At 40.2% G+C, this 17,872-nt stretch overlaps 1 long non-coding RNA gene across 3 annotated transcripts in view; it reads right to left on the reverse strand.

The window, feature by feature from the left end:
* Positions 1 to 17,872, reverse strand: part of LOC111764436 (uncharacterized) — a 126,807-nt gene that overhangs the window by 40,936 nt on the left and 67,999 nt on the right. Inside the window, exon 3 of one of the 3 annotated variants that reach the window (XR_011645833.1) lies at positions 16,553 to 16,624. The exons of the other annotated variants lie outside the window; for them this stretch is intronic. This is a non-coding gene — a long non-coding RNA (uncharacterized lncRNA). The remainder of the gene's footprint in view (positions 1 to 16,552; positions 16,625 to 17,872) is intronic. 3 annotated transcript variants of the gene reach the window in all.

Raw genomic sequence — 17,872 nt, forward strand, 5'->3', positions numbered from 1 at the left:
TTCCATTCACTATAGCCTCTAAAAGAATAAAATACCTGATAATTTAAATAAAGAGATGAATGATATATACAATGAAAATGGCAAAGCACTTAATTAAATTTCAGCTTAATTATAACCTAATTAATTTTAATTAATTAAAGATGATCTAAATAAATGGCAAGATATCATGTCCTTGTTTCAGATTTAATATTTTTACAAGATCAGTACTATCTGAAGTGATGTACAGATTAAATGCAATACCTACCAAAATCTCTGCAAATTTTTTTTAGGAATGGAAAAAGTTGATCCTCAAATTTTATGGAATAGCAAGGCACCAACTATCCAAAACAATCTTTCAGAAGTCTCTGTATAATAAGCACATGCAACCAAGACATCATCCCAAATTATAAAACATAACATAAAAAGAACTAGAAAAATCTAATCTATTCCACAGGGGGAAAAAACAATCAGCCAATACAGTCCCAAACGAACCACAGAAGGAATTATGTGACAAAGCAGTCTCTGCTCAATGAGAAAGGTAAATCCTCTTGGAATGAAAGAAAAGATAGTTCTCAACAAAGAAACATAAACAACAACAAAATGTAAAAGGAAACTTTAGAACTATATATAAAATATCCAAAATTCAAGGACAACTAGCAAGATGGCAGCAGAGTAAGGAGCTTCTAGAGTCAGCTCCTGCCACAGGGCAGTTAGTAATCACACAGCGCTAGCTAAAGCACCTGTTTGGGTGCGCCAGGAAGCCAGAAGAGCATTCTGCAACATCCTTGAAAGAATGGAAGGAAGGAGACTGCCCATCTGCAGAGAAGATTCAGAAGTAGAGCACCCCATGCCCTGGAGGCTGGTGCCCATCCTCCACTGGAGGCACAAGCCACCTAGGGAGCTATTCTGCAGCCAGAATTGGAAGCTACACTTCCCAAAAATGGATAGGAAGATAAGACTGGACACCAGCTTCAGCTACTGATTAGTAAATTCGGCAGGCTAAAGTATAATCCCTAGAGCAGCTAAAATTTGAACCTATCCAAGTCAGAAGATTTTGGTATCCACCATGTAAACTCCAACCCAGGCATGAGGAAGGCAGATGGACTGAAAATCCCAGTGCTGGTAGGGACCAACTTCTTTCCATCTAGATCAGATTGCAGTTCTAGCCCAAGCCCCAGCCCCACCTCCAGCAGGGAGAAAGTTAGGGGGACTTTTGCCAGCCTCTCTAGAAAAATACAGACCACACCGTGGATGTCAGTAATCATCCTACATTGGTGGTGCAAGCCATCTCAGGAGCTCTTCTGTGGCTGGAACTGCAAGCTCTATTTCCCAAAAACAAGGAAGGAAGAGATGCTTGGCCACCAATTGCAGCTACTAATTAGTAAATTAAGCAGGCTGAAGTACAACCCTAAAAACAGCTAAACTTTTAACATATCCAGGTCAGAAAGAGGCCAGTAGATACCATTTTGACTTTGCCCCCAGCAAGAGATGAAGCTGGGCTACCTGGAAATCACAGTGCGGGTAGAGACCAGCTTCTTTCACTCAGATTAGCCTGCAGGCCTAGCCTAGGCTTCAGCCCCACGCTAGCAGGGAGGAAGCAGGTGGGCCCTGCACCACCCTCTCCAGGTAACTGCAGGTACATTCAGTGAGGAGACTCAATAGTGGAAACTCTACTGGGACAACTATGGTCATTTTGGACATGCATGGCATAGATTACTGCCCATACCTGCAGCTCCATCCCCCCTAGGCAGGGGAGAAAAGGACTTGAGGCTTTATCAGTCACTCTGGGTGACTACAATGGATTTCTCTTCAGAAACCAGGGAGACAATAAAACAGTGGCCCAATATATTTAAGATACTACAAGAGAAAAACTTCCAGCCAAGGATCTTATTACCAGCAAGACTGTCTTTCAAAACTGAGGGTGAGATTAGAATATTCACAGATAAACAGAAACCAAGAGAATTTCTAACCAAGAGACAAGATTTTCAAGACATACTAAAGGGTATGCTAGACCCGGACAAGAAAAGACAGGAATGAGAGGCCTGGAAGAAAGTCTAGAAATGATTATATCAATAAAAGTAACTAAAAGAGGAAAAGAATGGTGAAAATAAAATATGGCAGATAAAACTCAACAAGTCAAGAAAAAACTTAACCAATGATGTAAGGCACTTGTATTCATAAAACTGCAACTCAATGTTAAAAAAAAATAAAAAAAGTTATAAATAACTGAAAGAATATTTCATGCTCATGCATTGGAAGACTAAATATCATTAAGATATCAATTCTACTCAAATTGATATACGGATTCAATGCAAGCCTGATGAAAATTCCACCGGAATTGTTTTTTAATTGAAAACACAATTATCAAATTTATTTGGAAGGGTAAGGGATCCTGAATAACCAGAAACATCTTGAAAAGGAAAAACAAACTCTCACCTCCAGACTTTAAATCACATTTCCTAGCTATAGTGGTTTAAAAAAGGCATGGTACTGCCATAAAGGCAGACACATAGACCAATGGAATCAATTTGATGGTTCAGAAACAGACCCTCACATGTATGGTCAAGCCTTTTTTGACTAGCCTATCAATCCCACACACCACGGGCAGAAGAGTCCATTCAACAAAAGGTGCTGAAAGAACTCGGTATCCATAGCCAAAAGAAGGAAAGAGGACCCCTATCTCACACCTTATCCCAAAATTAACTCAAAATGGACCAAAAACCTAAAAATAAAAGAACCATAAAACTTCTGGAAGAAATTGTAGGAAAGTATCTTCAAGATTTGGTGGTATGTGGTGGATTCTTAAAGAAGATAAGAGGAAGACTGAGATGGACTACAGATGCTTAATGTACATAGAAGTTTTAATTAGCTTTGTGGAAAGTGTGGATGGTACACACAGTGATGGATGGTACACACAGAGTGGATGGTAACACACAGTGATTAAAAGTTAGTTTATAAATGGGGATGTGGCTGAAAATGGTAGTCTAAATATGAAACGCCAGTAGACAGAACACTAAAGAATAATCTAGGAACTGAATAGTACAGTAAACCAAGAAGTGGATGAGAATTGTGTTTGATGGTACAGATGCAAGAGTGTCCCTTGTTAGCTAAAGCAAATGCACATTACTGTAAGGTGGTGGGAATGTGGAGCAGCATGGGAAAAATACAACTGGAGTGACCTATGGACTCTGGTTAGCAGTAATAATATAATATTATTGCATCTATGCCAAAGATATACTGTGCTGATAATGGGGCAGTATGGAAAATGTGTGCCAAATGTACACTATAGTCATGGGAACAATCAGATGATATTAACTTGTCTGTAACATGTTCAGAAAGAGGGGTGTTGTTTGGGAATTCTATACATGTGCCTGATTGTTTTATAAGTTTACAACTTCTGCCATAAAAATATAATTAAAAAATAATAGGGTGGGTTGTGGGAAAAATACACCAAATATAATATAAGGACAATAAGATTTTGACAATAACCTTTCATAATTTGTAAGAAACATCTCATAAAAATGCAAGGTGTTGGTGGAGGGTTGATGTATGGGACCCATGAATGATGTTACACGTTTGCTTTCTAACTTCACAATTGTTACCATACTTATTATTTATGAATGATCATATATAAATGATATAAAGATAGTAATAGAGGATTGGGGGAAATACTTTGGTTAGTAGTGATATTGTGACAATGCTCTTTAATCATTAGTTAAAAATGTTTAAGAATTCAAGGTATTGGTGATAGGGTGAATTATGAGAGTCCTGTAAAGAAAAACAAGGGCCAAGACTTGCCTTAGGTTTTAACAGGATCATTCTGGCAGCTAGGTAAGAGTGGACCACAGTGGCAAGTAAGTCTAAAGGCAGACCAGTTAGGGAGCTATCACAATAGTCCAGGCAAGTGATATGGTGACTTAGACAGAGCAGTAGCAGTTAGGGAAACCAGGTGGTCGGGTTCTACACGTAATTGAAGTAGTTGATGCTGGATTGCTGTGGGGTAAGAAAGCGACACAGTCCCAACTCTAAAAGAGAGAGGAATGAACAAACAGGAGGAATGCAACTATGGGCTAAAGTAGACTATTATTATCCTAATAATGGAAGAACTTGTAACACTGATATCAAGACAGTGGACACAAGAGGTTCTGAGGGGAGGGAGAGGGAAGAACAGGTGTAACATGGGGCATTTTTCAAACACTGGAATAATTTTGCATGATACTGCAATAACAGATACAAGTCATTATACATTTTCTCAAAACATGAAAATGTGCTGTGCAAAGTGTGAAACATAATGCAAGCGATACACCATGCTTAGCAGAAATGCTTCAATATGTGTTCATCCCATGAAACAAATGAACCACACTAATGAAGGATGATGTGCTTCAGGTACCCAGGGTTCAGCTATTGGATCATCTGAACCATTCCTCAACTTTTGACTGTTTTTCTTTAACATTCTCCATTTAATTTTTCAGTCCTTTCAGCTTTTCATCTTCTCTATCTATTTAAGCATTATCTTGTAACCCTATTTCTTAGAGATTATACTTCAGTTTTGAACTGTATTTCCATTTTTCTTATTTCTTCTCATTCACTTTTTGAGTTTTTAAAATTTATATCTTATCATGTATTATTTCATTTTCTTAATACCTGTTCTCTACTTTTCAGAAAGTATATTTCAGTACATAATATAGATCACGGCAAAGAGCTTTCATTCATTTTTTTGTGGATTACTCTGCACTTACTCCTTTTCTCCCTATATTACTTTGATACTTGAAAATAACACTGTTGGATATTTGGACCCGAAGGGTATCAGGAATGAAAGAAAGAGAGAAAAGAGAGGGAAACAAAGAGAGAAAGAAAGAGAGAGAGCTGGGATCAGGAGGTCTGCGAGTAATCACTCCTCAGACAACTTTATTTTCTGTATGTGGCATTATATATACTCCAACTATCAAGGTAACAAGCAGTGTAGATACACATTAACAAGACTCATAAATTAAAGAACTTATCTCAAAGTACAAAGATTTAGTATTCCTTTCAAACTACAAAGTGTGTTTGCTCATATTCTTCCCTGCCCCGGAGAGCTCTATCCTGCTGACTAGAAAGCCTTAATTGTTGCATTCCTATCTTAAAAGCATAGCCATGGCAACAAAACGTCTCCCTTTGTGAGACCACCATGCCTCAGTTTCCAACAAACAATGTTTTTTCTCTTGGTTTTCATATGATTATGAAAATAGCTTTCTAACAACACAGCTCTGTTTCTCTTTCTACATGTTTTATGAAACGTTTTAAAGTATGGAAGCTTTCTTCCTGATATTTTCAGATTCTATACTTCCACCACTCATCCAAAAAGGGTCTTCACTCAATTCATTACTTCTACCGCACCTTTTCTTGTCTACTTTCTCCATCTGACTGCTGAATGTTCCTTTTACATGCACTCCTCTCTTGAGAAACATTACCATGTTGCCATGGTGCATATATGTCTACGGATTTTCTCTATACATGTCTACAGTTTTTCAAAATGAATGATCTTTAAAAGTATATATTTATTCAAAAGCAATATGTATATGTTATTTCAGTAAGTTATACTGTAATTCATTTCTGAATTATCTTGTTTTTGTATATTTAATGTACTGTATTCCTACAATCATTAGATTTTAGTTTCTTATACTTTATGACTACAGTTACTAATTTTCTATTTAGTTTTAAATCAATCTATTTTCATACATATTTGGTGTTAGCAGACTTTAAAGCGTACTACAAAGCTACAGTGGTCAAAACTGCACAAGCTACAGTGGTCAAAATGGCACAAGAACAGACTTAATAACTAATGGAACTGAACTCAGAATTCTGATATAGATCATGGCATATACAATCATTGGATCCTCAGCAAAGCCACCAAGCCCACTCAACTGGGAGGGAATGGCCTCTTCAACAAATGGTGCTTTGAGACTGGATATAAAATCCAAAAGAATATCCATCTCACACCTTATACAGTAACTAACTAAAGATGGATCAAAGATCTAATTATAAGAGCCAAGACCATAAAGACCTTGGAAGGTAAGTAGGGAAGCTTCTGTAGGACCTTGTAATGGGAAATGTCTTCATGAACTTCAAACCCAAAGCATGAGAAACAAAAGAAAAAAATAGATAAATGGGACCTCCTCAAAATTAAAACATTTGCACCTGAAAGGAGTTTGTGACGAAAGTGAAAAGACAGCCTCAACAATGGTAGAATGTATTTCACAACCAAATATCTGATAGGAGCCCAATATCCAGCATATGTAAAGAAATCCTGTATCTGAAAAATAAAAACCCATTTAAAAAATGGACAAGTGATTAGAACAGACACTTCTCCAAAGAAGAAATACAAAAAGCTAAAAAGCATATGAAAAGATGCTCAACATCAGTAGCTATTAGGAAAATGCAAATCAAAACTACAACAAAATACCATCTTACTTCCATTAGACTGGTGGACATTAAAAAAATTAGAGGACTAAGGTGTTCGAGAGGATGCGGAGTAATGGACATCCTCATCTACTGCTGGTGGGAATGTAGAATGGCCCAGCCATTGTGGATGACAGTTTGGGATTTCCTCAAAAAGTAACTGTAGTTCTGGCATATGACCCATCAATTCCCCTGCTGGGTAGATAGCCAGAAGAACTGAAAACGAGGACAAGAACTGATTATGCACAGCAATGTTCACAGCAGCATTATTCACTATTGCCAAAATTGGAATCAACACAAATGCCCATTAAGAGATGAACGGATAATCAAAATGTAGTCTATACATACAGTGGAATATTATTCGACTATAAGAAGTAATATAGTACAACACATGGGATAACATGAATGAATCTGAACTGCCTTCTGTTGAGTGAAGCAAGCCAGGCATTGAAGGACAAATATTACATGACCTCTTTGATAAGAATTAAGCTAAGTGAGCCAACTCAGGGAGCTAGAGTCTGGAAGACAGGTTTACAGAAAATGGAAAGGGAGAGGAAGGTTGTGACTCAATGCCAATAGGAGTGAAATCTATGATAAGGTGTGAGTAGTTGTGCAGTGAAGGGATATGACAGGGGTGTAGGGATACTACTGGGTTGGGTGGTGCAAGCTTGACAGGGAGCTAGGGTAGGGGGGACGGGTTGGATGGTCCATGGAAATGGAGGAAGGGTAGGGAGAGGTAGCAGGTGACCACTGGGGATTGGCAGGTATGTGGTTGAAATTACAATGCTGAGAAAATTGTTTTGGCATCATGACAAGGAAGGGCTACTAGTTTAGGGTTCTGGATGGAGGTACATTTGGGACAGGGCACACCTGGGGCAGTCTTCTAGAGAAGGTGCAAGTGATGACGTTGGCATAGTGTGTTGGATCAGTGGAGGGAGACCCACATAATGAGTGGAAAGGAGTTGAACTCCCATACAGGGCAGTCTTGATATGTTCTCAAACACAGGGGAGGGTGAATCTGGAGAGTATGGGTGGTTCCTAATAGGGGAGGACAGAATACTGGTTCAAGTCATCAGCATTGTTGCAAGTATCTACAAATCTTGCCCTTCAAGGAGTAAAGCCTGGTTGTCACAGTGGGTCTGGAGGGGAGGGAGAGGGAGGAATGGGATCAATGGAAAAGTAGGCATTTTGGGGGCAAAGGAAGTGTTCTGCATGATCTTGCAATGAAGGATATAGGCCATGTTAAATTTCATCAAAAATGTATAAAAGTATATGGTCTAAAATAGAAATCATAATAGAAACCACTGACCATAATTTGCAGCTGTGTTTAATATTTGTACATCAGTTGTAGCAAATATACCATTCACATGTAAAAAAGGTTCTTAACAAGGAAAGGGGAAAAACAGGGGGATGTTGGGTACATGGGAGTCCCCTATATTCTGTATGTGACTTTGCTGTGACCTAAAACTTCTTTGAAGACAAAATGAAAAAAGTAAAATACTGGGGAAGTAATGAGAGAAAATGCACCTGTACATATAGGACAACAGATATTACAGTGATGAAAGGCAAAACTTAAACAATTTTTAAACTATTTTTCATTTTTTAAATATCCCTTTTTTAACCTTATTTTCGGTTTTCTTAAATAATTATGTATTTTATTTCTTATGCTTAAACCTTTTTGCTACTATTTCATTTTCCTATTAGGCAAATTTGAAAATATTCTTGGCCTCATTTTTGAAGAGGTTTTAGATCACAGAAGGGTTACAACTATGGTAGGGGAGGATCACTGGTGTGGGGTGTCCATGATGGGGGATACATGGGAGGAGGTTCACCTAGGGATATATACAAGGTATATAAATATGTTCAAATGTTCATGGGCCACTGGCACAGTGGGTAGAGATTCACACAACTGAAAGAATATTGAAGTGCTATCCTTGGGAGCTCTGCCACATTCTCTAATGCTACAGCAACAATTCCCCAAGGCACAATGACTCGTGAAAAAGGATGGTCCACTCATATACCCTTGAGATTGGTGACTACGCTTATGCACTTTTTGCTCTTAAATTTGGAACTTAGCCTAGTGATGTAGGGCACCTAAGAGTTACTTCCTGAGAGTCTCCATGTTACTCAAATGTGGCCTCTCCCTAAGCCAAACTCAGCATATAAATGCATTACCTTCTCTCCCAATGTGGGACATGACTACTAGGAATGAGCCTCCCTGACACTGAGGGATGAATACCAAGCACCAGCTGATGATGCAACTGGAAAAAGACATTGAACTAAAGGGGGAAAAGGTAAAGATACATCAGTTTAAATGGCTAAGAGGCTTCAAAGAAAGCCAGGAGGCCATCAGAGAGTAACACTTAAAAATGTCTCTGCAGGATCTCATAGATGCCAAAGCAGATACTACCATAAATAGTGGGACACCTAAGGGATCCAGAGACACCCAGCTCATGTGGGAAGATGAGCTTCAGAGATTGATGCCTGGCCACTGGGTCCTCCTTTGGAGTTTGTGCTCCTGAGTGTGACAGAGTTGGGCTCAAATGTGACTTCTCTACACGTCTCTTCTCTCTCTTTTATTTGAACCTATAATTGAAGCTGGAACTGGTAGGTGTACATCCAAAAGACTTGAATCTCTGGACTGTCCATGTGCCAGCTGGGCCCTGAGCCTCAGGGGAATTGTAACACCTACTCTCCAGTTCATGGCCTCAGCCAGGACAAATAAGAGGGAGGTGAGGATGGACAATCACTACACCAAGGAACTCAGAAAGTCTACAACTGCAAGCAAGAAAGTCCCATCTATCAGCCACATGGGATCAAAGTCCCCTCTCAGAGTAGGCATCACCATTCCAGAATCCTCAGGATTGGGGAATAAAATATAGATTAGTGTGGGCTTACTGGTGTTCTACTATAGACTTATTGTGGTTCTATCAATGGAAAAACTATCATCAATATGGAGACAATGGTCACTGGTGGTGCTGAAGTCAGGGAGAGGGAAAAAGAGGTATAATATGGGGGAATTTTCAGGACTTGGAATAGACCTGAATGACACTGCAGTGACAGATACAGGCTGTAGCAGTTTGATATTATGGATGAATTCCAAAAAGAAGTATTAGATTACGTTTGTAAACTGATCTTTTCCTCTGTGCATATTAGATTAGATTGGATTCATAGGTTTACTTGATTAGCTAATTATGTTAGACACTTGTGCCAGAAGGGCATTGAGTCCCCACCCTTTGCTGGGCAAGGGCACACAGATAAAAGGCATGGCAAAGGACAGAGTTAAGTGTTCTTAATGTTGTAGTTTTCATGTTGGCGTTTGATGCTGAAGCTGGAGCTCTGGGAAGCAAGAAACCCTGAACCCAGAGAGAAGGAATACCCTGCAAGGGAAGAAACCCAGTAAGTCTGAACCCTCGCAAACATCGGCAGCCATCGTGCTCCAACATGTGAATATAGACTTTGGTGAGGGAACTAACTTATGCTTTATGGTCTATCTGTAAGCTCCTACCCCAAATAAATACCCTTTGTTAAAAATCAACCAATATCTGGTATTTCACATCATTACCCCTTTGATTAATACACAGGCCATTATATATTCTGCCATAACCTACAGAATTGAGTGCAAAAGAGTGTAAATTGTAATACAAACTATAATCTGTGCATAGTTGTAATGCTTCAAAATCTGTTCATCAATTGTAATGAATGTAGCACACTAGTGCAAGAAATTGGTAATGTTGGGAACAGTGGGAGGTGTAGGGTGTAGGCATATGGGAATCTCATATTTTTTAATGTAACATTTTATGTAATCTAAGGATCTTTTAAAAATCAATTTAAAAAGGACACAAAGGCCTCTGAGCTGACTACCAAGTGGTATGCAGGGATCTACCATCTCCGGGAAGGGGAGAGAGAGGGACACAGCCTAAGGCTGACAGCTTCTGACCTACAGTTCTGGTCTGTTGTGTTCCACCAGCCCTTCAGGCTGAGTGGGACCACACTGTTGTCTATCTTGGGTCACTAAACAGGACTGGAGAAATCCAACATTCTCAATCTCCCTCTCTTATCGCTGGGACTGACTGTTGAGGCTGTATCTTCCCAGGAAACAGGAGAGAGAGGGACAAGATCTAAGGCTGACTTGGCTTTTGACACACAAATTTGGTCTGTTGTGTCCCATGGGTCCTTCCAGGCCAGGCAGACCTTGCCATTGCTTGCCTGGGGAAGCTGCAAGGGAGTAAAGAAATCTCACCCTTTCAAGCTCCTCTATGAAGAGGGACTGATTGTTGAAGATGCAGAAGGGAGTGGAATTATTTCTTACCCAGAAAATGGGAGGGGGCTGACAGAGAAGGCTAGAGACTTTTTTAAATAAGAAAGTTCAAATTACAAGGCTCTTAGCCTCTAGGCAGGACCCTTTCAAATTGATCCAGGCTGTGTTACAGCAAAAACACTCTAAATGGGCAATGAACAGAGAGGGCTGCCAAAGAGTGCCACCTGCTGGCAGAACTAGGTAGTGCATATGAGAAAATTAAAAAGAAATGAGGCATTTTCTGACCTTTATAGCTTTCCTCCCAAGGCCCTAGGAAGTAGGTCTGCAACCCACTACTGGGTGAAGAGCACACCTTTCAGCAACTAACAGGGACAACCCTAATGATCCAGGTTGAATCAAGAATCAAAGAGCAACAGTAACACACAGCCTCCTGCCACTAAATCCCAACAAAAGACAAAGAAATTGAACATCTGAGCAAACTACATACTAATCAGATGCCTAGACTTCAGCAAAAATGTACAAGCCAAAATAAGAAAATGGAAGACACAGCCCAGGAAAAGGAATATATCAAAGTCCCAGAGGAGATGCAGGATTTGAGAGAACTAATTAACGAGATGCGTACCAATTTCCAAAATTAAATTCATGAGTTGATAGACAATATGGCTAAAGAGATGAATGACATCAAAAAGACATTGAGCAAGCAAAAACAGAATTTGAAATGTGGAACAGAAAAGCAACAGAGCTCATGAGAATGAAAGACACAATAGGTGACATCAAAAACACATTAAAGGTCTACAACAATTTCAGGCAGACTTGAAAGGACAGAAGAAAGTATAAGTGATACCAAAGACAGAACAGCTGAAACTGAGAGAAAAGAACAGAGCAGGGAAAACAATGGAAAAAAAAATGAGCAGAGGCTCAGGGAGAAGAATGACAACAGAAAACAAAACAACATACATGTCATGGGACTTCCAGAAGGAGAAGAGAAGGGAAAAGGGTTAAAAAGAATATTTTAGGGAATAGCTAAAAATCTCCCAACGCTCACAAAAGAAATGACCCTACATGTCCAAGAAGCCCACCGTAACCTAATCAGAATAAATCCAAATAGACATAATCCAAAACATATATACATTCAGAATGTCAAATGTCAAAGACAAAGAGAAAATTCTGAGAGCAGCAAGGCAAGCAAACGCTCACATACAAGGGATGCCCAGTAATAGTGCGGATTTCTCATCAGAAACCATGCAGGTGAGAAGACAGTGGTAGGATGCAATTAGGAGACTGAAAGAGAAAAACTGCCAGCCAAGAATTCTGCACCCAGCAAAACTGTCCTCCAAATATGAAGGTGTGTATAAAATATTCACAAACAGAAACTAAGAGAGTTTGTAAAAAAGAATCCAAGTTGCAGGAAATAATAATGAAGTCATAAAGCCTGAAAGAAAGAGACAGAAGAGAGAGGTCCGGAGGAGAGTAGAGAAAAAAGAAGAGCAGAAAGGATAACCAAGAGAAAAAAGACAGACCAAAATATGACATGACACATGAAAAGCAAAGAATAAATTGTAGGAAGTAAACAATGCATTTACAGTCCTATCATCGATTGTTAATGGATTAAACGCACCAAACAAAAGATATAGATTGACAGGATGGATAATAAACACATGAGCCATCCATATGCTGCTTATAAGAGACCCACCTTTGACTCATGGATACAAACCAGCGATAAGTAAAAGGTTGGAAAAAGATACTCCATGCAAATAGCAACCAAAAAAGAGCAGGGATAGCTATACTATTATTGGACAAAACAGACTTGAAGTGAAAAATAGTTATGAGTCAGACAAGGCCATTATATATTAATAAAAAGGACAACCCACCAGGAAGATATATTTATGCACCTAACCAGGGTGCCCCAAAATACATAAGACAAACTCTGTCAAAACTGAAGGGAGAAACAGGCATCTCTACAATAATCACTGGAGGCTCTAATACACCACTCACATCATGAGACAGAACAACTGGACAGAAGATCAACAAGGAAACAGAGAACTTAAAGAACAATAAATGAGCTAGACCTAATAGACACACAGAATGCTGCATCCAAACGCAGCAGGTTATACATTCTTCTCACGTGCCCATGGATCCTTCACCAGGATACACCACATGTAGGGCACACTGCAGGTCTCGATACATATGAAAAGACTGAAGTTATACAAAGCACCTCCTTAGATCATAATGGAACAAAATTGGAAACCAATAATAGACAGGAAAAAGGTAACTTTGCAACTGTGTGGAGTCTAAACAACACACTCTTAAATGATCAGTGGATCAAAGAAGAAATTGCAAGTGAAATCAGTAAATGTATAGACAAATGAAAATGAGAACACAAATTACCAAAACTTACAGGATACAGCAAAGCCAGTCTTGAGAAGAAAATTTATAGTCCTAAATGCCTATATTAAAAAAGAAGAAAGAGCTAAACTCAAAGACTTAACTGAACATCTAGACAAATTGGAAAAAGAACAGCAAACCAATCCTCAAAGCAGGCAGAAGGAAAGAAATAATAAAGATTAGAGCAGAAATAAAAGAAATTGAGAACAACAACAACAAAAAGAAAATAGAGAAAATCAAAACCAAAAGCTGGTCCCTTTGAGAAGATCTGTAAAATGGACAAATTGCTAGCAAGATTAGCAAAGGAGAAAAACAGGCAAATAAATACAATCAGAAATGAAAGGAGGGAGGTAATGACTGACCCCACAGAAATAAAAAGAATCAAAAGACGATATACTATGAGAAACTGTATGCCAACAATGACAACCTAGAAATGGGCAAATTCCTAGAAAGGCACAACCAACCTACACTGACACTACAAGAAATACAAGAATTAACAAACCAACCAACCATCATCAAACACCTCCCAACAAGGAAAAGCTCAGGACCAGATGACTTCAGAGATGAATTCTACCAAGCATTTCAAAAAGAATGAACAACAATCCCATCTAAAGTCTTCCAAAATGATCAAGAGGGAAAATTACCCCACTCTTTTTATGAAGCCAACATCACCCTAATACCGAAGCCAGATAAAGACACTACACGGAAACAAAAGTACGTGCCGGGAAACGGACTTTGGCCCAGTGGTTAGGGTGTCCGTCTACCATATGGGAGGTCCGTGGTTCAAACCCCGGGCCTCCTTAACCCGTGTGGAGCTGGCCATGCGCAGCGCTGATGCGCGCAAGGAGTGCCCTGCCACGCAAGGGTATCCCCCACGCGGGGGAGCCCCACGCGCACTACGCAAGGGTGTCCCCCGCGTGGGGGAGCCCCATGCGCAAGGAGTGCGCCCGTGAGGAGAGCCGCCCAGCATGAAAAAGAAAGAGCAGCCTGCCCAGGAATGGCGCCGCCCACACTTCCCGTGCCACTGACGACAACAGAAGTGGACAAAGAAACAAGACGCAGCAAATAGACACCAAGAACAGACAACCAGGGGAGGGGGGGAAATTAAATAAATAAATAAATCTTTAAAAAAAAAAAAAAAAAAAGGTACATGCCAAACTTTGGTATGGTCTCATGTAATAATATTAGCCACCATTTACAGAATGGTTTCTATGTGTTAGACACTATGCTAATTACTTGACACGTGTAATCTCAGTTTATCCTATAGAGAAGGAAAATGTGATTTAGAGAAATGTAGTGATTTCCTAAGGATGCACCGTGTTACCTTAAGGAGCTGGAATTCAAAATGACGTTTTGAATTTTCAAAGCTCCCTGCTCTTAACCACTCACTATGCTTAAAAAAGTTGCTTATGAAAAACCCAAAGTCAGTCAGCAATTGCTTCCACCTCATTAAAAATTATTCGTAATTGGACTTGTTCAACATTTATTGAGCACTTACTAAATGTCTCATGCCCTGCAAGATTCTACAGATCTGACCACTGCCATCGGGAGGCTCAGAGTCTATCTGGAAAGATAGGAAATAGAAATGCTTTGCTTTGTTTATTGAACGAAGTAGAAAAAGGTGGCATACAAAATAACATTAATGCATTTTAACAAATAGTTTTCAAATCTGTTATACCTTGGAAGCTTTTCTTAACTGTCAGATATAACGACTCTATACACAGGTTCATGGAGGAATTGTGGATGTGAGTATTAAAATAAATGAAGCCAAGAGTTTCCAAAGAATTGAGCAAGTGGAGGACCAAGAATAGAAGAAAATATAAATTTAGGTTACCATGTTTATTATTAAAGGTTGAGTAGCTTTAATTTAGATGTTTACCTAAGCATTTATTTCATCTGAATTCCTCAGTCACATTTGTGATAATAATAAAGTAAATCATATGTTGTTTCCTCAAGGGAGTCATCCGGATTTCCAGCATGAAACAGAGCAACTGTATTTGCACAGCAGGATGTCCCAGAATACTTTAAAACTCACCTAGGAGAGCTAGGCCTTTTAACTATGTAATGTCTCCAACATACAATTAACATTTCTACCCTGAAAGGATCACAAACTAAGAAAGTCTCCTTTAACAAATTCTTTAGTCTTATTTCTCTGACTTCTTGGCATTTGAAACCAATTTAAAGTATTATGATATATTCTTGAATATTTTACAGCAGCCTTCCAATTTTGACTTTTTTTTCTCAATTTTGAAACTTTCTAATAAGCTCTAATGCACTTTGTATTACTACAGTGGTATGTGTAAATCCACACTTCCTGGGTTTAGGATGCTAGCTGTAAGTAGAAAGCCAGCTGTTAAATGTCGTGCCCTGGATCCTAGCATGTGATATGGAAACCAGGGTCAGCATGTCCTAGAAAAGTACTCAGAGCTGCCACAAAATTGTAGCCTTAAAGAAAATCATAGTTTCGGTACCTTAACTTTGGGCCAGTTTGCAATGAAATGGTGTCATATTTTCTCTGTTAAGAAAGCCGCAGATGCTGTATCCTGGCTGCAGGACTTACTACAACTCATTTCCAGTCAATTATGTGTAACTGGTTGCTTTCACCTGTGGAGTTGACTACACCTGAGGAAAACACCTCCATTTCCTGGACACCAGATTTGTGGAACCAGCTTCACTTTGTAGGGGGGCCAGTGTGTCCTCTCAGGGCTCACCCCAACCCGCCATGGTGCTCTCCGGCTCCTCACAGGCCTGGAGCCTGGGGCCTCCTGCTCCCAAGGCGTCTTCCTCCTCGCCCGCGGGGCCCAGGACCTGGGAGGCCCTGGGAGCCCAGGGGGCTCTGCCGGTTTCTCTTGGAGAAGGTGAAGGGCACGAGGGGGGGCCTCCGTCCGGTGCCACCGGAGGGCGCAGCAGAGCCCAAAGACGTGCACTGAGCTCTCCAGGCCCCGAGGGGGCGCTGCTGGGCGAGGCCGAGTAGGGGCCCTTCTGGAGGAGTCGAGCGGCTCTGCGGGGCTGCACGACCACCCGGGCCACGAGGACCGGCCTCTGTGCAGGACCAGGAGCCCAGGACTGTGTCCTCTGCAGCAAGGAAGCGGCTGTGGCGCTGCCAGCAGCTGGGGTGACCCAGGACCACGACCACCCCAGGGAGCAGAGGCTTTGGGGACCAGCCCAGGTGCTCCCAGGCACCAGCTGGCAGCCAGGGCTCCTCCCACTGCAGAGCAGAGGCTCCTCCCTCAGGCACCTTGCGCTCCAGGGCAGCTGCTCTCCCAGCACCCTTACCTTCCCGCAGGCTCATCCTTCCCCGCCCCCCCGCAGCCCTCCCCTCCAGGTGCCCCTGCATCTCTGACCCACCTCCGACCCTTGGAGACATGGACCTCCCAGGAAGGGCCCCCCTCCCCCCTGATCTGTCATCCTTGCCTGCCTGTGCTGGACCCCACGGTTCCTGTCCCCCTTCACTGTGATTGATCACCCTCTTGATGTCCTACAGACCTTATCTCCTTTCATCATGGAGGAAAGTTTAAGCCTTTGCAGAAAAACACTGGTTGTTCCTGAAGATAATTTCTAAAGAACAGATACAGAGAAGAGTTACATTTCACAAGACAATCATTCATTTCATTACCAAACTACCAATTTAATGCAAACCTAAAGCTGATTCCATGAGCGTCTATCCAAAGTACCATTTTATTCTTAGACTTCTACATAGAACGGTCTCAAGTAATGCCCGTGTTGGAGTCAACAGACTAAAAGACTCTGCTTTCCACCAGTCTTTCTTCTGTTTGATCAACCATAAATCAAAGCAAAAATACAGCTCCATAAAAATTACAACACTGACTTTTTTTGGAAATCTTAGTGCTCAGGAAGTGCCAAAAAGTTTTTATGTATTTCACCACATGTATTTGTTAGTTCAGTACAAATATATGATCTCCCAGACTATACTCAAATGCCCATCTCTCAAAAAGGACCTGGTTTTCTCGATTATTTAGACAATTCACTGCCTTCTTCAGGTAGGGAGGTGGAAAAGAGATGACTCCCTTCTGTGCTCCAGGAAAGTCACCCTCCTGTGGTTTATAAAGGATCGCTATCATAGCTGGCAAAATGTGTTCAGTCTGCAAGTACACACGTGCATACACACGTACACAAACACACAGACACAATCACACAGTTAACACTCTCATCAACACTTGACAAAGCAGAAAGCCTAAATACACTCAAAATTGAATTCTTTTTTTTTTTTTCCTTTTTTAAAAGTCAGTTTTATTGCTACATATTAGTAAAGCATACAATCCATCCAAAGTGTACAATCAGTGTTATTTAGTATAATCACTTAGTTGTGCATTCATCAATTCAACCATTTTAGAGCATTTTCATTATTCAAATAATAATAATAAAAAACAAAAAAACAGACCATCAAAACTCATCACCTCTCAATCTCTCTATGCTTCCCCTGCTATACATAGCTGCTATTCTGTTTCTGCCTTTCTAGTTTACTTGTATTTATATTTTGTATAGATTGAGTTAAGCAATATGTACTACCTTGTTTCTACTTCCTTTCTCTTAATATATTTCCTTTTTTAACCCTTACTGGATGCTTATTACTATATACTACTGTCCATAATTTGCTTTGGTTGAAATTTTACCTGATATTAACATCTTTTTTTTTTTTTTTTTTTTTATTAATTTTTTTATTTTTTATTGACTTTGTAATAATATTACATTAAAAATATATATGTGAGGTCCCATTCAACCCCACCCCCCCACCCCCCCTCTCCCCCCCCCAACAACACTCGTTCCCATCATCATGACACATCC

The sequence above is a fragment of the Dasypus novemcinctus genome, chromosome 15 (assembly GCF_030445035.2).
Source record: "Dasypus novemcinctus isolate mDasNov1 chromosome 15, mDasNov1.1.hap2, whole genome shotgun sequence".
NCBI lineage: Eukaryota > Metazoa > Chordata > Mammalia > Cingulata > Dasypodidae > Dasypus > Dasypus novemcinctus.